The sequence below is a fragment of the Artemia sp. Qi Xiang Cuo genome, chromosome 4 (assembly GCF_049724085.1).
Source record: "Artemia sp. Qi Xiang Cuo chromosome 4, ASM4972408v1, whole genome shotgun sequence".
Lineage (NCBI taxonomy): Eukaryota > Metazoa > Arthropoda > Branchiopoda > Anostraca > Artemiidae > Artemia > Artemia sp. Qi Xiang Cuo.
Window position 1 is genome coordinate 77,798,816 of NC_142797.1, and position 25,387 is coordinate 77,824,202.

At 36.1% G+C, this 25,387-nt stretch overlaps 1 protein-coding gene across 2 annotated transcripts in view; it reads right to left on the reverse strand.

Annotated features, from left to right (window-relative positions):
- LOC148953458 (uncharacterized) overlaps window positions 1-25,387 on the reverse strand; it is a 216,483-nt gene that overhangs the window by 105,673 nt on the left and 85,423 nt on the right. The gene's annotated exons all lie outside the window — the stretch shown is intronic.

A 25,387-nucleotide genomic window follows, 5' to 3' on the forward strand; every position in this document is an offset into this window, starting at 1 on the left:
GGATTAGCGACAAATAATTATTATGTTAAATAGGTAGTTAAGTAAAATGCTTTAAAATATAGAATATAAAATATCTGCAAATCCTTAGAATACATATTTGTGCAGAATTCAAAATTGAAATAGGTACCAAAAATGGCAACTTAAAAAGGGGTATGTAAAAATCTCTGTCAATAGGCCATTTATAGCCCGCCCTACTAAAATAGAAACACTGTTGATGGGTATATTCTTCGTTTCTATATGTTATTTGGGTTTCAAGGTGGTCGGACGGTTTAGTTTTTTCCTTAGTTTTTTCCATCTCCTTTTCTGAAATTCAGAAAGTTAAAATTTTGAAATTTTGAGGGTAAACTAAACCTAAAGTTCGTTCTTTGGTACCCATGTCTGCTCTAGCTGGATCTAAGATCCTGTTGGGCTGAAATAGCCTGATCCTCGTCTCAAGTAAGTAATAAGCAAGGCCCATAAGTAGAGATGGCAGCTTGGTAATTTCAGCATCTTCGAAATTTGAATTCATCTAAAAAGGGGACGGGCTTGCCAATTGCTAGTGTCGGTGCTAAAAAAAAATCAATGAAGTATTGTAGATAATATTATGCAGTATGTTGGATGGGCAAAAATACTTTGTAGAGACAAAAGTTGAATGTAAGAAAAACATGAACAATGAAATGAGAGAAGGAGGGGATACCCAAGCTCTTGTTTGAAGTGATTTTTGTTCGTTTCAAGCTTGATTTGCATATTCAATTTAAGTTTCCCTCGTTTTACTATTTATTTATTCATTTACATTCATATCTATTGTATGTTTGTTTGCATTGATTGTTTATTTAATTTCTGTTAGTTTTAAGTTTCATTTATACTTAAATAGCAAAATATTTTTTTTTCATTTTAAGCTTGATTTTTATATTCAATCTAAGCATCACTTGCTTTAAGATCTATTTATTCATTTATATTATTTATGTTTTTTGCTATGATTGTTTATTTAATTTCTGTTTGTTTTGGGTTTTATTTATTCTTTAATAGTAATTTCTCGTCGTTTTGAGTTTAAACTTTAACAGATATTTGTATCTGCTGCGCTTAATTTTAAAATGGCCTTTTCTTTTCTTTGAAAAACTTAATTTTTGGAGAGTTTTTTCTAGTTAACTTTTGTTCGTTTTTGATTGCAAAAAGTTTCAAGTTTTTAAAAATTCCTTATTTCAAAATCGAACTATTTTTTTAAAATTAAATGTTCATCTAAGCATCAAACCAGGAATCAAAGTAACAATATCAAAGTGAGAAAATGGATTTGTGTCAACCTTGGAGTTTTTATTATCTGATGTTTGAACTATTTTTAACAAAATGGCTATCTCAAAAGTTTTATCAGATGAGTTTGGGAAAAAAGGGCATGGGGGGGGGCTAATTGCCCTTCGATCTCTTTTGACTCTATAAAAGTGACCTATTACTTTCTATTTTCAATCAAATGAGCCCTCTCTGAAGTTTATATTAGCATCCCTTCTTATAAGAACCATATATATCCTCAGGGTATAACTTACAACGCCTATACCTGTTTTTTTTGGGCGGGAGGGGGGGGTTAAGTCGACCCCGGTGTTTTAATATCTGATGTTTGAAATATTTTTAAAAAGATCTTGCCCTCATATTTTTATCAGGTGAGTCTTGCCTCCAAAATAAGCCTAAGGCGTTGATAAAGGAAGGAATTAGTTGCCGTCCGATCTTTTTTTACTCTGAGAAAATGAACTACAACTTTTAATTTCCATTCAAATGAACCCTCTCTGAAGTTTATACAAGCATACCTTTCATAAAAACCACATACAGCACCAGGAAATAACTTGCAACGCCAGCCCCCCGGACCCTGGGGTTATGTATCGACACCGGAGTCTTTGTTATCTGACTTTTAAACTATTTTTCAAGAAATGGTAATCTTGAAATTTTTATCGGATGGTTTTGGGGAAAAGGGGCGTGGGGGGACAGCTACCCTTTGATATGTTTTTACTGTCAAAAAATGAATTACAACTTTCAATTTTTTATTAAATAAGTCCCCTCTGGAAGTCATAAGAGTATCCTTTCAACAACAGTAATATATCCCCCCCAGGCATAACTTACAACGCCTGCCCTGGACCCCGAAGGATTGTGTGGACCCCGGTGTTTTCGTTATATGACCTTTGAACCATTTTGAAAAAAATAACTCTATCAAAGTTCTTATCAGATGGGTTTGGGGACAATAGAGCGTGGAGAGGGGGGCTAGTTGCCCTTCGATCTCTTTTGACTCTTAAAAAGTGAACGAGATCTTTCAATTTCAAATCATATGAGCCCTCTCCGAAGTTTATACGAGCATTCCTTCAATAAGAACTATATATGCCCATAGAACATTACTTACAACACCTGCCTCCGGGCCCTGGGGGGGGGGTGTGTCGACCCCTGAGTTTTCATTATATAATCTTTGAACTATTTTTTAAAAAAAATTACAATCTCAAAGTTCTTATCGGATGGGTTTAAAGAAATAAAGGGCATGGAGGAGGGGGGCTAGTTGCCCTCCAATATCTTTTGGATCTTTAAAAATGAATTAGAATTTTCTATTTCCACTCAAATGAGCCCTCTCCGAAGTTTATACAAGCATTCCTTCCATAAGAACCAGATATGCCCCCACAGCAATATTTACAACGCCTGCCCTGGGTCCTGGAGGGTTGCGTCGACACAGGAGTTTTTCTTATCTGACCTTTAAACTATTTTTAACGAAATGGCCATACGTAAAGGAATTTTTTTATATGATCTTAGAACTATTTTTAACAAAATGGCTACGTGAATTTTTTTATCAGATGTATTTGGGGAAAAGGGGTTTAGAGGGGTGGGGTGGGGATAGTTGCCCTCCGATCATTTTTGACTTTTAAAAAGGGCACTACAAATCTCAATTTCCAGTCGATTGAGCCCCCTTTAAAGTTTATACGACGACCCCTTCTATATGAAGTACCTCCGGGAAAAAATAAATGGAGTGTGGTGGGAGGCTAGCTGCCCTCCGATCACTTTTGACTCTTAAAAAGTGAATTACAACTTTCAATTTCCAGTCAAATTAGCCCTCTATGACGTTTATACGACCATCCCTTCCATAACCACCGTATCACCATAACAACCATACCCCGAGCCCTGGGGGGCTGTGTCGACACCGGAGTTTTGCTATCTGAACTTTGAGCTATTTTGAACAAAATGTCTGTCTAAGAATTTATATCTGATTCATTTAAGGCGTGGAGGGGGGGCTAGTTGCCCTCCGATCTCTTTTGACTCTTAAAAAGCACACAAGAACTTTCAATTTCCAATCAAATGAGCCCTATCCGAAGTTTATACGAGCATCCCTTCCATAAGAACTATATATGCCCCCAGAGCATTACTCATAACGCCTGCCTCCGGGCCCTGGGGAGTTGCATCGACACAGGAGTTTTTCTTATCTGACCTTTGAACTCTTTTTTAATGAAATGCCTATTTTAAAAATTTCAATGGATGGGCTTCGGGAAAAGGGGTATGGGGGGGCTAGTTGTCCTCGAATATCTTTTGACTCTTAAAAAGTGAACTAGAGCTTTCAATTTTCAATCAAATGAACCCTCTCTGAAGTTTAAACGAGCATCCCTTTCATAAGAACCATAACACCCCCAGGATAACACTTTCCACGCCTACCCCTCCGGGCCCTGGGGGGTTATGTTGACACCGGAGTTTTTGTTATTTAATTTTTGAACAATTTTCAAAAAACTGGCTACCTCAAATTTGTAGTGGACGGGTTTGGGGAAAAAAGGAAGTGGGGGTGGGCTATTTACCCTTAAATCTCTTGACTCTTAACTAATGGCTATTTTAAAATTTTTATCGAATGCATATGGGGAAAAAGGGGCGTGGGAGGGCTATTTGTCCTCCAATCTCTTTCGACTTTCAAAAAATGAACTAGAACTTTCAATTTCCAACGAAATAAGCCCTCTCTGAAATTTTTGCGAGCATCCCTTCCATTAGAACCATATATTCAACGCATGCCCTCTGGCCCGGGGGGGGGGGGGCTAAGGGGCTAAGTCGACCGCGGAGTTTTCGTTATATGGTCCTGGAGTTATTGTTATATGGTCTTTGAACTATTTTTAAAAAAATGGCTATTTCAAAGTCCTTATCGGGTGGGTTTGAGGAAAAAAGGGCGTGGAGGGGGAAGGGCAAGGTGCCCTCCAATCTCTTTTGACTCTTAAAAAATGAACTAGAATATTCAATTACCAATCAAATAAGCCCTCTTTGAAGTTTATACGAGCATCCCTTCCATAAGAACCATATATGCCCCGAGGGCATAACTTACAACGCCTGTCCCCGGACCCTGGGGGGTGGTGTCGACACCAAATTTTTTTTATATCTTCTGTGAACTATTTTAACAAAACAGCTGTCTCAAAATTTGTATCGGATGCATTTTGGAAAAAAGGGTTGGGGGGGGCTGGTTACCCTCCGATATCTTGTGACGCTTAATAAGTGAACTAGAACTTTCGATTTGCAATCAAATGAGCCCTCTCTGAAGTTTATAAGAGCTTTCCTTCCATATGAACCATATATACCCCCAGGGCATCACTTATAACCCTTGCCCTGAAGACTGTGGGGGGAGTGTCCTGCTCAAAGATATTATTTCCAGAACTTTGAAATACGTTGAACAAAATTGCTTTCTCAAAATTTTGATTGGATCTGTTCTTGAAAAAAGTGGGCGTGAGAGGGTTGCCCTCCAATTACTTTCAACTATTAAAAAGGAAACAAGCCCTTTGAATTTCCAATTGAATGACTCCTTTTTGAAGTTTCTGTGACAAACCTTTCTATAAAAATCTTATTTACCCCCAGGGCATAACTTACAAACCGAGCCCAGAGGGATGTGGGGGAGTGTCCTAATAAAAAACATAATTTCTATTAGGAAATCAACTACGTAGAAATGGCTATCTCAAAATTTAGATTGGATGTGATCGGGGAATTGGTGGGAGTGAAAGGGGGTTAGTTGTCTTCCAATCACTTTTGACCCTTAAAAAGGCACTAGAACTCTCGATTTTCAATTGAATGAGCCTCCTTTGAAGTTTATACGACGACCCCTTCCATATGAAGTGCCCTTGGGAATAAAAAAAAATAAGTAATAAATAATAAAACATTGGAGCCGGGCCTTTACTATAGGCAACGCTATAGCGTTGCCTCTGAGAAGTGAATTAAAACTTTCAATTTCCAATCAAATGAGCTTTTTATGAAGTTTACACAAGCAACCCTTCCATAACAACCATATATGCCCCCAGGGCATAACTTACAACACCTACCCTCGGGCCCAAGGGGCTGTGTCGACACCGGAGTTTTTGTTATCTGAACTTTTGCAAAACTATTTTTAACAAAATGTCAATCTCAAATTTTTATCTGATGCATTTGGGGCGTGGAGGGGGGAGCTAGTTGCCCTCAAATCTCTTTTGACTCTTAAAAAGGGAGCGGGAACTTTCAATTTCCAATCAAAAGAACCCTCTCCGAAGTTATTACGAGCATCCCTTCCATAAGAACTATATATTGCCCCAAGGCATAACTCACAACGCCTGCCCTCAGGCCCTTGCGGGCTGTGTCGACACCGGAGTTTTCGTTATATGGTCTTTGAACTATTTTTTTAAAATGGCTATCTCAAAGTTCTTATCAGATGTGGTTTGAGAAAAAAGGACGTGGAGGGGGGGGGGGCTAGATGCCCTTCAATCTTTTTTAGCTCTTAAAAAGTGAACTAGAGCTTTCAATTTCCATTCAAATGAGCCCTCTCTGGAGTTTATACAAGCATCCCTTCTATGAGAACCATATAAGCCCCATGGGCATTACTTAACAACGCCTGCCCCCGGGCCCTGGGGGGTTGTGTCGACACCGGAGTATGATCTTTGAAAAATTTTTAACAAAATTGCTGTCTCAAAATTTTATTCGGAAGCGTTTGGTAAAAAAGAGCGTGGGGGGGGCTGGCTACCCTCCGATATCTTTTGATGCTTAAAATGTGAACTAGAAACTTTCAATTTCCAATCAAATGAGCCCTCTCTGAAGTTTATACGAGCATTCCTTCCATAAGAACCATATAAGACTTCGGGGCATAACTTATAACCCTTGCCCTGAAGACTGTGGGGGGAGTGTCCTGCTCAAAGATATAATTTCTAGAACTTTCGCCTACGTTGAACGAAATGGCTATCTAAAATTTTTGATTGGATGTGTTTGGGGAAATGGTGGGTGTGGAAGGGGTGTTATTTGTCTTCCAATCACTTTCGACTATTAAAAAGGACACTAGTTATTTAAATTTCTAATCGAATGAGCCTTTTTTGAAGTTTCTACGACAAAGCTTTCCATAAAAAGCTTATATACGCCCAGGACATAACTTACAACCCTTGGCCAGAACGCTTTGGGGGGAGTGTCCTCCTCAAAAACATAATTTCTATCTGGAAATCAACTGGGTAGAACAAAATGGCTATCTCAAAAGTTTTATTGGATGTGGTTGGGGAAATGCTGGGTGTGGAATGGGTGTTCAATGCCCTCTAATCATTTTTTACTCTAAAGAAAGGCGCTAAAACTCTCGATTTCCAAACGAATGAGCCCCGTTTGAAGTTTTTACGACGACTTCTTCTATATGAAAAGTCTCTGGGAAAAAAAATAATAATAAATAACTAATGAAACATTGGAGCCGTATGGCCTTTACTATAGGCAACGCTATAGTGTTACCTCTGATTAATCCATCGTTAATATTTTACCCAGCTTAAAAAGGGAGTTAGACTCTACCATGAAATAATTCCCATAATGATTTTAAATATATTACATTGTACACCTAAACCTTAAACATGCAGTACAAAAATTGTAAGTCTTACCAATTAATTAAAAACACAAGAAGATTTAATTGCTTCATTTGAAAATAAAAATATCTTTAGAACCCTGAGGTTTTACAGTTTTAGAGATCACCTAAGAACCCTGACCTTATCAAGTATTAAGTTTCAGCTAAGCAATCTTTCGTGAGCACACAGAATAGCATACATAATCAGAGACCAAAAATCAAAACATAATATTTTTACCTTATTTTACATCACAATGAAAATTTAACGTTATTTTGGCGTCCAAGCACTGGTGATCTCTAAAATCTGATATTAGTTCACAGGCTAAGATTTTTACCAATTTCTTTCAAAAGTATTTTCAAACTATCTGTTAAAAAGATGAATATTTAATATTTTCTATTTAGATCTTTTCATTTATATTTAACGTTCTTACCTATACAAGTTCTGGCATATTGTCTATATATGACAATATGCAAGATAATAATGGGATATGGTGCACATGACAGTTTTCTAATAAAATGATCGCCACAGCTTTCCCTGTGTTATTTCTGTATATGGGAATATGCAAGGGGATCATCCTTGACCTTTTTTCTCTCATTTTATTATTTATGTACTCCTTTTTACTTCCAGTGTTGAGAAACTCAAGCCTAAAATCACTTCTGCCCTGTATAGTGTTGCCAAAAACAACAAAAATGTTAAGAAGACAACTTGAAGCTATGACATGAAACATGAGTGCTTTGAAAGGTCAAACAAATTTATTAGATATTTTCTAGAGAAATTGTATAAAGACAGTTTCAAATACTTTTTTCTCTGAACCTATATCAAACAATAAACTATTAAAAGAGTAGTTGGGTGACATTTTGAAGAGCTGAACTGAAAGAGAGGTTAAGGTAGCTAGGTCACATTTCACAGACAATAGTTGTTCAAAGATTGACATCTGGGGCAAGAAGAAAAGCAGTTTATCTCTTAATGGGGTGGAAAGTGGATACAATAAAGTGTTTCAGAGTAAATGAATAAACTAGAGTTGAGGAAAAGCACGTACAGTTGCTTTTTTTGGCCTCTGGTGGCTTCATTTCTGCAATGAGTCTTCAGTGGCAGTAGAAATAGCAGTAACAGTACCCATAATGCAGACCCATAAAATAATGCTCAAAATTGATTATATTGCTTATATGATCTCAGAATGTTTCATCAGCAGTATAGTAGGCTACTGGTAAAGTGGTATGAAAAACAGGTACAACATGACAATCCAGTGTAAAAAATTAATAGTACATACAATATCACATTTTCATCACTTTTTTTCAAATAAGGATTAATAAAAACACAACTAAATGCAAAAAGACAAAATAATACATTGTCTAAAACCAGGTGTTAGAATAAAAAATATGAAAAATTCGGCATGGGTGGGGGAGGAAGGAGAGGAGAAAACATTTTTCCTTTCCTATGCTTTTAATGAACATAAAAATTAAGTATTTTTCAAAATCTAAGGTGGAGGGCAATTTTCAATGCAAATGTAAAAAGGGGCATTTTCAAATTCTGGGGTAGTGGGGAATAAAACACCCCCTGTCAACTTGGTGAATCAGTGGTCCGAAGATTCAAACACATTCTTCAACTAAACCCAAGTTCCAAAAACAGTTTTATGTACCAAGTGAGGGTCCTTTAACATAGGACTATTTAATAATTTAGTTTTAATTATTACTTAATATTTATCTTTTTCAATTTCTTATTTTAATATTGCAATAATGGGCCCATTATGCTCATAATAGTCCCAAATGTTTACAATGAATCCCCCCATGAGAGGGAGTGGGGAGCATAGTTGTACACTGATTGAACGGTTGAGCATACATCAAACTAATACCTTGATCTCACAAATACTGACACTCATGAACATTACTGATAAGTACCAATTGCAAAAACAAGCCGTGGGCATTATGAGCTCCAATAGTAGCTCAAATGCAATTTCAACTGTAGTATCTATTACCCTCTTTACAAAAATAAACTAAATTGGAGAACAACCTCCTCCTTCTAATACTAAACAGTTTACAAAACAGTGTTGCAATTATCTCTAGGGAGGGTTACTTTATTGGTAATAAATTTGAAAAGTTTACAAAAGAATTCCAAAAATCAAAAATAACCATTAGTATAAAAAGTAGGAGCCGTATGGCCTATATTAAAGGCCATGCGGCTTCAAGATTTTATTTTTTTTCCAGAGGCACTTCATATGGAAGGAGTCCTCGTATAAACTTCAAAGGGGGCTCATACGATTGGAAATCAAGAGTTCTAGTGCCCTTTTCAAGAATCAAAAGTTATCAGAGGGCGACTATCACCCCCAACTCCCTTTTTTTCCCAAATGCATCAGATAAAAATTTTGAGGTAGCCATTTCGTTAAAAATAGTTCAATGATCACAAAACAAAACTCCGGTGTCGACACAACCCCCAAAGACCTGGGGACAGGCGTTGTAAGTTATGCCCTGGGGGCATATATGGTTCTTATGGAAGGATTGCTCGTATAAACTTCAGAGAGGGCTCATTTGGATGGAAATTGAAAGTTCTAGTTCACTTTTTAAGAGTCAAAAGATATCGGAGGGTAACCAGCCCCCCCCCCCACAAAGTCCTTTTTTTCACAAATGCATCCGATAAAAATTTTGAAATACCCATTTACAGTTAAAAGTAGTTCAAAGATCATACAACAAAAACTCCGGTATCGACACAATCCCCCAGGGCCCGGGACAGGCATTGTAAGGTATGTCCTGGGGGCATATAGGGCTCTTATGGAAGGGATGCTCCTATATACCTCAAAGAGGGCTCATTTGATTGGAAATTGAAAGTTCTAGCTCGCTTTTTAAGAGTCAAAGAGATCGGAGGGCACCTGCCCCCCCCCCTCCACGTCCTTTTTTCCTCCAACCCGTCCGATAAGAACTTTGAGATAGCCATTTTTTTTTAAAACAGTTCAAAGAGCATATAACGAAAGCCCAGGGGCCGAGCGCAGACGTTGTAAGTTATGCCCTGGAGAAGTACATGGTTTTTGTGGAAGGGATGCTCGTAAAAACTTCAGAGGGGCTCATTTGATTGGAAATTGACACTTCTAGTTCAGTTTTTGAGAGTAAAAAGAGATTGGAGGGCAACTAGCCCCCCCCCCCCAAAGCCTTTTTTTCCCCAAATGTATCCAAAAAAAATTTTGAGATTGCCATTTTGTTAAAAATTGTTCAAAATTCAGATAACTAAAACTCAGGTGTCAACACAACCCCCAGGGCCTGGGGACAGGCGTTGTAAGTTATGTCCTGGGGCATATATGGTTCTTATAAAAGGGATGCTTGTAAAAACTTCAGAGAGGGCTCATTTGATTAGAAATTGAAAGTTCGAGTTCACTTTTCAAGAGTCAAAAGAGATCGGAGGGCACCTGCCCGCCCTCCACGCCCTTTTTTCCTCCAACCCATCCGATAAGAACTTTGAGATAGCCATTTTTAAAAAAAAAACAGTTCACAGACCATATAACGAAAGCCCAGGGGTCGGAACAGCCCCCCAGGGCACGAGCAAAGACGTTGTATGGTTCTTATGAAAGGGATGCTCGTATAAACTTCAGAGAGGGCTCCTTTGATTGGAAATTGAAGGTTCAAGTTCACTTTTTAAGAGTCAAAAGAGATTGGTAGGCAACTAGCCCGGCCCCTTTTTCCCCAAATGTATCCGATAAAAGTTTTGAGATAGGCATTTTGTTAAAAATTGTTCAAAATTCAGATTACAAAAACTCAGGTGTTGACACAACCCCCCAGGGCCCGGGGGCAGGCGTTGCAAGTTATGCCCTGGGGCATACATGGCTCTTATGAAAGGGATGCTCGTATAAACTTCAGAGAGGGCTCATTTGATTGGAAATTGAAAGTTTAAGTTCACATTTTAAGATTCAAAACAGATCGGAGGGCAACTAGCCCCCCCCCCTCCCACGCCTTCTTTTTCCAAACCCATGTGATGAAAATTTTGAGGTAGGCATTTTGTTTAAAATAGTTTAAAGGTCAGATAAAAAAAAAACTCCAATGTCAATACAACCCCCCAGGGCCAAGGGGAAGGCGTTCTAAGTTATGCCCTGAAGGCATGTTGGGTTTTTATGAAAGGGATGCTCATATAAGCTTTATAGAGGGCCCATTTGATTGGAAATTGAAAGATCTGGTTCACTTTTTAAGGGTCAAGAGATTGAAAGGCAACCAGCCTCCCCCCACACCCTATATGGAAGGAATGCTCGTATGGTAATTGTTCTAAACCCTATACTTTCTAAAAGCCAGAATACAATTTGTACTTTACTGAAAAAAATTCTTGTAAGTATTTTCACTTTTATAACTTTAAGAGAACAAAAATTGAGATCTTAAGGAATAAATATCGGCATATGAATGTTAAACTAACAATGCACATATTTTTCAGTAATTCAATTGAATTTTATCAGTAAAGTACAAATTATATTCTGGCTTTTAGAAAGCATAGTATTTAGAACCCAAATCAGATTAATTTCTGCTCGTTTTGAGTTTGACTTATTTTAATTTCTGTTTGTTTTGGGTTTCGTTTATTTATTTATACTAATTTATGGTAGTTGCATGCTTGGTAGATCATTTGATTCTATTTTTGTTAATTTTTAGTTTAATGGGGTTCTTTACTTTTTTAAAAAAACTTTTTATGTGCAAAAAGTTTGTTTAATTAATTTCTGTTCGTTTTATATTGACATTAAATAAAAAAAACTAGTTTTTTAAACTGAAAGTAAGGAGCGACATTAAAACTTAAAACGAACAGAAATTATTCCGTATATGAAAGGGGGTGTCCCCTCCTCCACGCTTCGCTCTTTACGCTAAAGTTTTTTATTGTTTTATAAAATAAAGTTATGAGAAAGAGTCTAACTTTAGCGTAAAGAGCGAGGCGTTGAGGAGGGGACAGCCCCTTTCATATACAGAATAATTTCTGTTCGTTTTAAGTTTTAATGTTGCTCCTTACTTTCAGTTCAAAAAACTTTTTTTTTTTTGTTTAATTTCTGATCGTTTTTTAGTTAATTCAGCTTTTATTTTGGCTAAACGTCATTGAATAAGTAAACAAAATTTGCATAAAAATTTTACTTTTCTTTTGCTAAATGGATATCTCTAAATTTGGTTATGACGTAATTTACAAATTAACTTACGTAACTAACTTCTATATTCGTATATGTTTCTTCTGGCAAAAAATACAAAGTTGTAGATTTTTGCAGATATGAGCTTGAAACCTATGTAATAGGGTTTTCTGATACGCTGAATCTGACGGTGTGATTTTCATTAAAATTCTTTCACTTGTTGGGGATGTTTCCCCCTCTTTAAAAAATCGGGTAAATTTTCTCAGGATCGTAGCCTTTGATGAGTAATACTAAACTTAATAAAATTTATATATTTAGAATCAGCATTATAAACACATTTTTTTGATACATTTATTGACATCAAAATTCAGTTTTTAAAAGTTTCGATTACTATTGAGCCGTATCGCTTGTTTTTTTTTTATTGTTTTTTTTTATTACGTATATGATATTACGTATATGAGGGGGAGGGTTCTCCCCTTAGTCAATACCACACTCTTTACGTTAAAAGTTAAAAAAAAAATTTATTCACAAACCCCTGAATCACAAAGGCCGTTTAATTAGAATAGATAGCTCTTTTGAAAGCACTAAAAAAAACTGTAGCGTAAAGAGCGAGGCATTGACTTTGGGGAGAGCCTCCTCACATATGTTTTAATTTCTGTTCGTTTTAAGTTCTAATGTTGCTTCTTACTTTCAGTTGAAAAAACCTGTTTGTTTTTTTTATTTAATTTCTGATCGTTTTTTAAATAATGCTTGGAAATCCGGCGCCCTCTTCATAGAAATATCCCTTACCCCAAATAAACATCCTCCACGGAAAGATTTTCCAGAGTAACCCCCTCCTCTAGCCCCCCCCCCCCTCGATAAAAAAAATCCTTCCTGAAAATGTCTGTATACTTCCCAATAACCAATCGATAATGCTGGCAAGTCCGGCCCCCCTTCATGGCAATTTCCCTTCCCCCATGAAAACTTCCTTCATGGACAGATCCTCCAACATAACCCCCCAGCCCCCCCACCCACAACCAGAAAAAACCCCACCAGAAAACGTCTGTATACTTCCCAATAACCAATACTAAATGTTAACATTGGGTAAAGTTCATAACTTTTAGCCCTCCCCCTGGAGACTTCGGGGGATTAAGTCATCCTAAAAGACAAATTTATGATATTTTCGACCATGCTGAACAAAATGGCTATCTCAAAATTTTGATCGGGTGACTTCGGGAAAAAAATAAGCGTGGGAGGGGGCCTAGTTGCCCTCCATTTTTTTTGGTCACTTAAAAAGGGCACTAGAACTTTTAATTTCCGTTCCAATGAGCCCTCCCAAGATATTCTAGGACCACTGGGTACATACGATCACCCCTGGGAAAAAAAAAATAAAAAAATAAACAGGCATCCGTGATCTTTCTTCTGGCTAAAAAATGCAAAATTCCACACTTTTGTAGATAGGAGCTTAAAACCTCTACAGTAGGGTTCTCTGATACGCTGAATATGATGGTGTGATTTTGATTAAGGTTCTATAACTTTTAGGGGGTCTTTCCCCCTTTTTTTGAAAATCAGCCAAATTTTCTCAGGCACGTAACTTTTGATGGGTAGCACTAAACTTGATGAAAATTATATATTTAAAATCAAAATTGAAATCTGATTCTATTGATGTATCTATTGGTATCAAAAACCCGTTTTCTAGAGTTTCGGTTACCATTGAGCCGGGTCGCTCCTTACTTACAGTTCGTTACCACGAACTGTTTGATAGTCTTTTCCAGGGAGAAAGACTGAGCCTCTTCTGAAGTTAAACAACCTTTCCTTCCATAAATACCTTTAATACCTTTGGGCATAACTTACAACCCTAGCCCCCAATCTCTGGTGTTTGTTTCAACCCCAAAAGCCTTGTTATATTATATTTAGACTATTTTGAAAAGAATGGCTATCTCAAAATTTCTATTAAACGCATTTCGGGACAACATGACGTGTGTCCCCCTTCGAAGTTTATATGATCACACTTTCTATAAAAATCCTAAATGTCCCCAGGGCATAACCTACAACCCTTTCCCTGAGGGCTGGGGGGATTTCTTATCCTTAAAGACACAATTTCCAGACTTTTCTGATAAGCTTAACACAAAGGCTATATCAAAATTTCGATTGGAAGTGTTTGGGGAAATGATAGGTGTGGAGGGAGACATTTGTTCTCTGATCACCTTTGACTAATAAAAAAGGCACTATTCCTCTCAATTTATAATCGAACGAGCCCTTTTTGAAGCTTTTACGACAAAACTTTCTATAAAATAGTTATCTGCCCCAAGGGCATAATTTACGACCCTGGTCATGAGGGCTATGGGGGGCGGAGGGTTCTCATCCTCAAAGACATAATTTCCAGACCTTTCAACTACGTTGAACAAAATGGCCGTATCTAAATGTTGATTAAAAATGTTTGGGGAAATGATGGGTGTGGGGGGGATTCTCCCTCTGGTTATTTTCGACTATTAAAAAAGGCAATAGCCCTCTCAATTTCCAATCGAAAGAGCCCCTTTTGAAGTTTTACGACAACACTTTCTATATGACATTATAGGCCCCCCGGGCATAACTTCCAAGCTCAGCCCAGAGGGCTGTTGGGGGTTGTCATGCTGAAAAACATAATTTCCGGACCCTTCAACTACGCTCAATGAAAATGCTATAAAAAAATGATGATTGGAAGTGTTTGGGGAAATGAAAGGTGTGGGTGGGGGGCAATCGCCCTCCGATCACTTGTGACTATTGATAAGGGCATTAGCCCTCTCAGTTCCCAATTGAATGAGTCCTTTTGAAGTTTTTACGACAACGCTGGCAAAGACCTCATTTCCAGAATTTTCAACTACGTTGAACAAAATGTCCATCTCAAAATTTTTATGGGGAATTGGTAGGCATGAGAGGGGCGTTAGTTGCCCTCCAATCACTTTCGAATATTAAATAGGGAACTAGCGCTTTCAATTTCCAATCGAATGAGCCCTTTTCGAAGTTTCTACAACCACGCTTTCTATAAAACCTTACATGCACTCAGGGCATAACTTACAACCCTTGCGCTAAGGGCTGTGGGAAGAGTGTCATCCTCAAAGTTATAATTTCCGGACTGTTCAACTACGTTGAACAAAATGGCTGTCTCAAAATTTTTACTGCATGTTTTTGGGGAAATGATGGGCGTCGGAGGGGTTTTAGTTTTCTTCCAATCCTTTTCGACTATTAAAAAAGGCATTAGTGTTGTTTATATGGTTCTTATGAAAGGGGTGCTTGTATAAACTTCAGAGGGGGCTTGTTTGGTTTGAAATTGAAAGTTTTAGTTCACTTTTTAAGAGTCAAAAGATATCCAAGGGTAACTAGCCCCCCCCCCTTTTTCCCCAAACCCATCCAATGAAAATTTTAAGATAGCCATTTCGTTAAAAATAGTTCAAAGGACAAATAAAAAAAACTCATGTGTCGACGCTACCCCCCCCCCCTCCAGGCCTGGGGGCAGGCATTGTAAGTAATGCTCTGGGGGCATATATGGTTCTTGTAGAAGGGATGCCCGTATAAACTTCAGAGAGGGCTCATTTGATTGGAAACGTAAAGGTCTAGTTCACGTTTTTAAGAGTCAAAAGAGATCGAAGGACAATTATCCCCCTCCCTCCACGCCCTGTTTTCCTCAGACCCATCCGATAATGACTTTAAGAGAGCCATTTTTTTCAAAATGGGTCAAAGATCATATAGCGAAAACTCCGGGGTCGACACAATCCTATATAGCTCAAAAACACAATCCTATATAGGCATATATAGCTTTTATGGATGCAATGCTCGTATAAACTTCAGAGAGGACTCATTTGATTGGAAATTCCAAGTTCTAGTTCAGTTTTTAAGAGTCAAAAGAGATCAGAGGGCAACTATTCCCCCCAACGCCTCATTTCCCCCAAATGCATCCAATAAAATTTTTTATTATAGCCATTTGGTTAAAAATAGTTCAAAGGTCAGATAACAAAACTCTGGTATCGACACAACCCCTCAGGACCTTCAGAGAGGGCCCATTTGAATGGAAATTGAAAGGTCTAGTTCAATTTGTAAGAGTCAAAAGAAATCGGAGGGCAACTAGCCCCACGCCCATCGTTTTTTTCCGCAACCCATCCAATAGAAATTTTAAGAGACCCATTTTTTTAAATAGTTCAAAGGTCAGATAGCAAAAACTCTGGTGCTCAAACAACCCTCCAGGGTTAGGGGGCAGGCATTGTAAGTTATGTCCTGGGGCCGTATATGGTTCTTATGAAAGGGATGCTTGAACAAACTTCGGAGATGGCTCATTTGATTTGAAATTTAAAGTTCTAGTTCACTTTCTAGCAGTCAAAAGAGATCGGAGGGCAACTAGCCCCTCCACGCCTTTTTCTTCCCTAAACCAATCCAATAGAAATTTTGAGGCGGCCATTTTGTTAAGAATAGTTTCAGATATCAGATGTTAAAACTTTGGGGTCGGCACAACCCCCCAGGGCCAAGGGACAGGCATTGTAAGTTATGCCCTGGGTGCAAATATGGTTCTTATAGAGGAGATGTTTGTATAAACTTCAGAGAGGGCTTATTTGATTGAAAATGGAAAGTTCTAGTTCACTTTTAAAGAGTCAAAAGAGATTGAAGGGCAATTAGCCCCCCCCCTACCCTTTTTTCCCCATACCCATCCAATAAAAATTTTGAGATAGCCATTTTGTTCAAAATAGTTCAAACATCAGATAATAAAACTCCAAGATGAGCACAAACCCATTCTTTTTACTTTGATATTGTTATTTTTATACTAGTTTTGATACTTTGATGAAAATTTGATTTTGAAAAAAAAAATTGATTTTGAAATAAGGTATTTTTAAAAACTTGATACTTTTTGCAATCATAAAACAAACAAAAATTAATTAAAAAAAAACTTTTCGAAAAAGAAGTTTTTCAAAGAAAAGTAAAGGGCATTTTAAACTTAAAATCAGCAGATACAAATACATGTTAAAATTCAAACTCAAAACAACCAGAAATCAAACAGTTCATGGTAACAAACTGTAAGTAAGGAGCAACCCAGCTCAATAGTAACCAACACTCTAAAAATGGAATTTTGATACCAATAGATACATCAAATTAGATTTTGATTTTAATTTTTTATTTAGATTTAGATTTTTTATTATATTTAGAATTAGATTTTTATACTGATTTCAAATACATAAGTTTCATCAAGTTTTGTCTTACCAATAAAAAATTACGCGCCTGAGAAAATGTGCCTTATTTTCAAACAAAGGGGGGGACACCCCCTAAGAGTCATAGAACGTTAATGAAAATGACACCATCAGATTCAGCGTATCAGAGAACCCTACTATAGAGGTTTCAAGCTTCTATCTGCAAAAATGTGGAATTTTGTATTTTTTGCCACAAGAAAGATCAGGGATGCATATTTACTTGTACTTTTGTTGTTTTTTTCCCTAGGGGTGATCATATTAATGCAATGGTCCTAAAATATCGCAGGAGGGCTCATTTGAACAAAAGTTAAAAGTTCTAGTGCCCTTTTTAAGGAACAAAAATGGAGAGCAACTAGGCCCCCTCTCATGCTCATTTTTTGCTAAAGTCACCTGATTAAAGCTTTAAGCGTGCCGATTTGCTCAGAATGGTCGAAAAATATAATAACTATATCTTTGAAGACGACTTAGTCCTCCATAGTCCTCAGAGGAAGGCATGCAATCTATTAACTTTGCCCAATGTTTTCGTGGAACATCGGTTGTTGGAAAGCATATATACATTTTCAGGAGGGATTTTTTCTGGTAGTTGGGGGGGGGGGATCAGGGTTACATGGGAGGATCTTTCCATGGAGGAAGTTTTCATGGGAGAAGGGACATTGCTATGAAGGGGGTGCGAGATTTATCAGCATTATTTAAAAAATAAATCAGAAATTAAATAAAAAAAACAAGTTTTCAACTGAAAAACTTTTCAACTGAAAACTTTTCAATATCAAAACTTAAAACGAACAGAAATTATTACGTATATGATTGGGTTCACCCCCTAGTCAATACCTTGCTCTTTATGCTAAAGTTCTTTAGTGCTTTCATAAGAGCTATTTATTCTAATTAACAGCTTTTGTGATTAAGGGATCATTCTTAAAGAATTGGAAAAGAATACGAACTTTAGCGTAAAGAGCGAGGTATTGACTAGGAGGGCAAACCCCCTAATATACTTAATAAAAATATACAAATATATAAGTTTTTTTATGTAAGTTAATTTGTAAGTTATGCATTTTTATTACTAATAAAAACGTTTGTAAATAAAATTAAACAACTGTCAAGAAAGCCATTTAGCCAAAAAAAAAGTCAAATTAATATACAATTTCGTTTTAATTATTCATGTACAGTGAGCCAAAATCAAAACCTGCATTAATTTAAAGATGTTCAGAAATTAAATAAAAAAAACAAGTTTTTTTAACTGAAACTAAGGAGCAACATTAAAACTTAAACAAACAGATATTATTCCATATATGAAAGGTGCTGTCCCCTCCTCAATGCCTTGCTCTTTATGCTAAAGTTTGAATCTTTCTCACAACTCTATTTTTTAAAACAATAAAAACTTTAACATAAAGAGCAGGGTATTGAGGTGCAAAAAGCCCCTTTCATATACAGAATGATTTCTGTTTGTTTTAAGTTTTAATGTTGCTTCTGAGTTTCAGTTAAAAAAAACTTTTTTTTTATTTAATTTCTGAATGTCTTTAAATTAATGCAGGTTTTGATTTTGGCTTGCTGTACATGAATGGTTTAGATTACTGGCAAACAAGCTGTTTTAATATTACATCCAAAACAGTGTATTCTTGGAAACCATTTTCAGCTACCACTTCCAACTCCATGTCCAACATGCTGCCAATACAAAGGACTCACTATTCAGTCTGGTAAGACTCTATATTCTGAGGATGATGCCAAATCCAAATGTAGAAAAATGTTGTAGTCGGAAAAGCATTTTCTTAACCTCTTGGTTGGATAAGGAAGATTTTGGCTGGATAAGGATGACTTGACAAATTAATGTTACAATTTACAATCAATGGATTTACAATGAAATAGTAAGTTTGAAACAAATGTTCAAGCCCATCTTTAGATCCAAAATATATAGAATGATATTATTATTTTCAAGGGTCCTAAAAGGACTTGAAATGGAACTTGCAAGAAAAGCAATCATTATATTAAGAAAGAGCATAAAAATGCCATCTAATGGTATGTTCACTTTATTTGCAAGTCAATAGTATGAACAGCAAAATATTTACCTAAAGCTCTATACATCTCATAAAGTATATTCTAGCCTATGTTAAATGAAGGAACCTTTATAGAATTAAATTCGATAAATTTGCAATTTGCAACATAATTTAGGCTAGCTAGGCCAATAAAAAAAGCAAATGTATCAATTGATGCCTTTTTTATGCCTAGGCTATACAATTATACATCCTATATAATTCAATAATTACTTCTGGGGAAAATCCTATTTTGAACCCTTAAAGGGCTACAAGGTCTTGAAACAGCCCATAGTAATCAAAAGTTTTAAAACAGATTTCTATGCAGAATGGCTAGAGAAAAATATTTACCATTTGTAGCTGATTCAGGATTGGTAAATATCACTTTCCTTAGTATTAATAGTTATATGTTATTTTGAAAACAATGTTGTAGGAATTTTTAAAAAGAGCCTGAAACCCCTTCAGCATAACTGAGGTCATTTTTTAGGGGTTTCAAGCTCTTTTTGAAAGTTTCTTCAAATTTGTCTTCAATTAGGCTACCATTTTGCTGGTAAGACTAAGCTAAGGAAAATAATAGGTACTATCCCATTATGCAGGCCTCTTGGGTTAATCACTATAGAGTAGGCAATGATAAAACCAATTTTTGAAGTCTTAACTGTTACAGAGCAGGCAATGATAGCAAGGTCTTCATTGCTTATACAATGTTAAACTGTGGTTTTTTGGGGTTAAGGGGGGAGCGGGTGGGAAAGGTACCTAGGTTAGTTTACATATTTAATATATGCAATGCTTTGCCCCCACCCCCAATGTGCAAATATATAGCCCAAATTTGTTTCTAAACTATTATATATTCATCCTATTTAATTTTATTTCATTAGCATTAGGCCTAACCAAACTTGACTTTTTAGAGAGGCTCACATAATGGGATAGTACCAAATAATAGTTACTATTCCTGGTTACCAGGATGAAGTTATCTCCTGGCTCCCATCTCCGGGTTTATCTCCCTGACCTAAAATTGCTTACCCTATAGCTCTGAAAATAAAAATTATCCTTAAAAAAAACTGCTGACACTTACATCTCTCAATTGATACCAAATTTTTGAATTTTTTTGCTGTTTTTGATATTTTACTTAAAAGTACAAATATAAGCGTGAACTTAAAATTAATGACTGAAATATTTTTTTGCCGGAATTTTTCACTGTTATTTGGAATTCCTTTGTTAGGAGCTTTCAAATGAGGTGTTACATGACTATATTAAAAAAATATTATTTTAACTGTTAGGCCTATTGAGGTGGAGGCAAAAACATTTTGTTGCTTAATTTTTTACACAAAAGCTATAAATCAGCACATCATTTTAAAGATATCTTTCTTCTAAACATTTTTCAAAGGTTATTTTCTACATCAAACCTAAAACGGCCCCATAAATCCTCTTTTGCCTCCCATCTCCCCTTTCCTCCCAAACCCTCCTTGTCAAAACAAGTAAAATAAAAATTCGTAAAGAGATTTGTTATAGTAACATACATCTTAAATGGAGAAGTTTTCCTTGCCTAGGAATGTCCTAGCTCCATAAACCACCCTACCCCTGAATATAAGTACCTCCCAAAGAAAAACATGACAAATTTAAATTTGGTTAAAAAACTATTGGATAAAACTTGGATATTTAAAATCTTTATGTCAGGAGCTTTCAAATGAGGTGTCGCATTACTATATTAAATTATATTTTATCTTTATTGTTACAGAGGTAGTCTAGAGGTAGGCCAAATGAGGTCTTTCATTTTTTGTCAAAGCTTATGAAACAGCACATCATTTGAAATCTATCCTTCTTTTGAACATGTTCCTAGCGTTGTTTTCTACATTAAACCTAAAAGGGCCACATATATCCTCTTTTGCCTCCCATCTCCCCTTTCCTCTCAAACCCTCCATGTCAAAACAAGAAAACTGAAAGTTCGTAAAAAGATTTTTTGTAGTAACATACATCTTCAATGGAGAAGTTTTCCTTGCCTAGGAATGTCCTAGCTCCATAAACCACCCTACCCCTGAATATAAGTACCTCCCAAAGAAAAACATGGCAAATTTAAATTTGGTTCGAAAACTATTGCATAAGACTTAGATATTTAAAATATTTATGTCAGGAGCTGTCAAATGAGGTGTCGCTTGACTATATTCAATTATATTTTATTTTTTTTCGTTATGGAGGTAGTCTAGAGGTAGACCAAATGAGGTTTTTTGCTTTTTGTCAAAGCTTATCAAACGACACATCATTTGAAAGCTACCCTTCGTCTGAACATGTTTCTAGTGTAGTTTTCTGAAACAAATCTAAATGGGCCACACAAATCCTCTTTAGCCTCCCATCTCCTCTTTCCTCTCAAAGCCTCCATGTCAAAACAGGAAAAATGAAAATTCGTAAGGATATTCATTTTAGTAAGATATATCTTAAATTGAGAAGTTTTCATTGCCCCGGAATGCCCTATCTCCATAAACCCCCCAACCCAAACTATAAGTATCTCCCAAAGAAAAACATGGCAAATTTAAAAACTATTGGATAAGACTTGGATATTTAAAACCTTTATATCAGGAGCTTTCAAATGAGGTGTCGCATGACTATATTCAATTATATTTTATCTTTACTGTTACAGAGGTAGTGTAGAGGTAGGCCAAATGAGGTCTTTTATTTTTTGTCAAAGCTTATGAAACAGCACATCATTTGAAAGATACCCTTCTTCTGAACATTTTCCTAGCGTTGATTTCTACATTAAACCTAAAAGGGCCACACAAATCCTCTTTTGCCTCCCATCTCCCCTTTCCTCTCAAACCCTCCATGTCAAAACAAGAAAAATGAAAGTTCGTAAAAGGATTTGTTATAGTAACATACATCTCAAATGGAGAAGTTTTCCTTGCTAAGGAATATGCTAGCTCCCGAAACCCCCCTCTCCTACATATAATTAACTCACAAAGAAAAATCTGGCCCAAATAAAATTTTTTATAGAAATATTGTATAATAATTGGATATTTAAAGTACTTATATAATGAGCTTTCAAATTAGTTGTTCCATGACTATATTCAATTATATTTTATCTTTACTGTTACAGAGGTGGTCAAGAGGTAGGCCAAATGAGGTCTTTCATTTTTTGTCAAAGCTTATGAAACAGCACATCATTTGAAAGCTACCCTTCTTCTGAACATGTTTCTAGTGTCGTTTTCTGAAACAAATCAGAAAGGGCCGCACAAATCCTCTTTTTCCTCCCATCTCCCCTTTCCTCTCAAACCCTCCATGTCAAAACAAGAAAAATGAAAATTCGTAAAGAGATTCTTTATAGTAAGATATATCTTAAATAGAGAAGTTTTAATTTCACACGATTTCCCTAACTCAAAAAACCCCCCACCCCTGAATATAAGAAACTACCCAAGAAAAAAATTGCAAAATAAAATTTGGTTCAAAAACTATTGGATAAGACTTCGATATTTAAAATCTTTATATCAGGAGTTATCAAATGAGGTGTCGCATGACTATTTTCAATTATATTTTCTCTTTACTATTACAGAGGTAGTCTAGAGGTAGGCCAAATGAGGTCTTTCATTTTTTGTCAAAGCTTATGAAACAGCACATCATTTGAAAGCTATCCTTCTTCTGAACATGTTCCTAGCGTTGTTTTCTACATTAAACCTAAAAGGGTTACACAAATCCTCTTTTGCCTCCCATCTCCCTTTTCCTCTCAAACCCTCCATGTCAAAACAAGAAAAATGAAAGTTCGTAAAAGGATTTGTTATAGTAACATCCATCTTAAATGGAGATGTTTTCCTTGCCCAGGAATGTCCTAGCTCCATAAACCATCCTACCCCTGAATATCAGTAACTCCCAAAGAAAAACATGGCAAATTCAAATTTGGTTCAAAAACTATTGCATAAGACATAGATATTTAAAATCTTTATGTCAGGAGCTTTCAAATGAGGTGTCGCATGACTATATTCAATTATATTTTATTTTTTATCGTTATGAAGGTAATCTAGAGGTAAACCAAATGAGGGTTTTTACTTTTTGTCAAAGCTTATCAAACACACTACCATTTGAAAGCTACCCTTCTTCTGAACAGGTTTCTAGTGTTGTTTCCTGATACAAATCTAAAAGGCCCACACAAATTCTCTTCGGCCTCCCATCTCCCCTTTCCTCTCAAACCCTCCATGTCAAAACAAGAAAAATGAAAATTCGTAAAGAGATTCGCTAAATTAAGATATATCTTAAATAGAGAAGTTTTCATTGCCCAGGAATGCCCTAGCTCAGTAATCCCCCCAAACCGATATATAATGTCCTTCCAAAGAAAAATATAGCAAATTTAAATTTCGTTAAAAAAATATTGGATAAGACATTGATATTTAAAACCTTTATATAAGGAGATTTCAAATAAGGTGTCGCATGACTATATTCAATTATATTTTATCTTTACTGTTACAGAGGTAGTCTAGAGGTAGGTCAAATGAGGTCTTTTATTATTTGTCAAAGCTTATCAAACAGCACATCATTTAAAATATACCATTCTTCTGACATGTTTATAGCGTTGTTTTCTAAATTAAACCTAAAAGGGCCACACATATTCTCTTTTGCCTCCCATTTCCCCTTTCCTCTCAAACCCTCCGTGTCAAAATAAGAAAAATTAAAGTTCGTAAAAGGATTTGTTATAGTAACATACATATTAAATGGAGAAGTTTTCCTTGCCTAGGAATGTCCTAGCTCCATAAACCATCCTACCCCTGAATATAAGTACCTCCCAAAGAAAAACATGGCAAATTCAAATTTGGTTCAAAAACTATTGCATAAGACATAGATATTTAAAATCTTTATGTCAGGAGCTTTCAAATGAGGTGTCGCATGACTATATTCAATTATATTTTATTTCTTATCGTTATGGAGGTAGTCTAGAGGTAGACCAAATGAGGTTTTTTGCTTTTTTTCATAGCTTATCAAACAGCACAACATTTGAACGCTACCCTTCTCCTGAACAAGTTTCTAGTGTTGTTCTCTGAAACAAACCTAAAAAGGCCACACAAATCCTCTTTTGCCTCCCATCTCCCCTTTCCTCTCAAACTCTCCTTGTCAAAACAAGAAAAATGAAAATTCGTAAAGAGATTCGTTATAGTAAGATATTTCTTAAATAGAGAATGTTTCATTGCCCAGGAATGCCCTAGCTCCATAAACCCCCCACCCCTGAATATAAGTAAAAACATGGCAAAGAAAAACCCCACCCCAAAGAAAAACATGGCAAATTCAAATTTGGTTCGAAAACTATTGGATAAGACTTGAATATTTAAAACCTTTATGTCAGGGGCTTTCAAATGAGGTGTCGCATGACTATGATCAATTATATTTAATTTTCACTGTTATGGAGGTAGTCTAGAGGTAGGCCAAATGAGGTCTTTCATTTTTTGTCAAAGCTTATCAAACAGCACATCATTTGAAAGCTATCCTTCTTCTGGACATGTTTCTAGCGTTGTTTTCTACATTAAACCTAAAAGGTCCACACAAATCCTCTTTTGCCTCCCATCTCCCCTTTCCTCTCAAACCCTCCATGTCAAAACAAGAAAATGAAAACTCGTAGAGATTTATTATAGTTAGACATATCTTGAATGGAGATGTTTTCATTGCCCTGGAATGTTCTAGCTCCATAAACTCCCAAATCCCTGAATTTAAATACCTCCCAAAGAAAAACATGGCAAATTCAAATTTTGTTAAAAAAACTTTTGGATATGACTTCAATATTTAAAATATTTTGGTCAGGAGCTTTCAAATGATGTGTTGCATGACCAAATTCCATTATATTTTATTGTCACCCTTATGGAGGTAGTCTAGAGGTAGGCCAAATGAGGTCTTTCATTTTTTATCAAAGCTTATCAAAACACACATCATTTGAAAGCTATCCTTCTTCTGAACATGTTTCTAGAGTTGTTTTCTACATTAAACCTAAAAGGGCCACACAAATCCTCTTTTGCCTCCCATCTCCCCTTTCCTCTCTAACCCTCCATGTCAAAACAAGAAAAATGATTCGTAAAAAGATTTTTTTATAGTAACATAGTAACTTTTATGTAACTGCATTAGTAACTGTTATAGTAACATAATAGTACATTTTCAGCATATGCATTATGACTAATGGCAGCATTTTTGAAAAAATATTTGCTGCTCGAATCGATCCAGTACTCAAATCGAATTAAACTGATAAGAGAGGGTCTATTCAAACTGATATTTATGACACGATTTGAAAAAAGGTAAAACATCAAATTAAAAAAAATAAGTTTTCAGTTGGAAGTAAGAAAC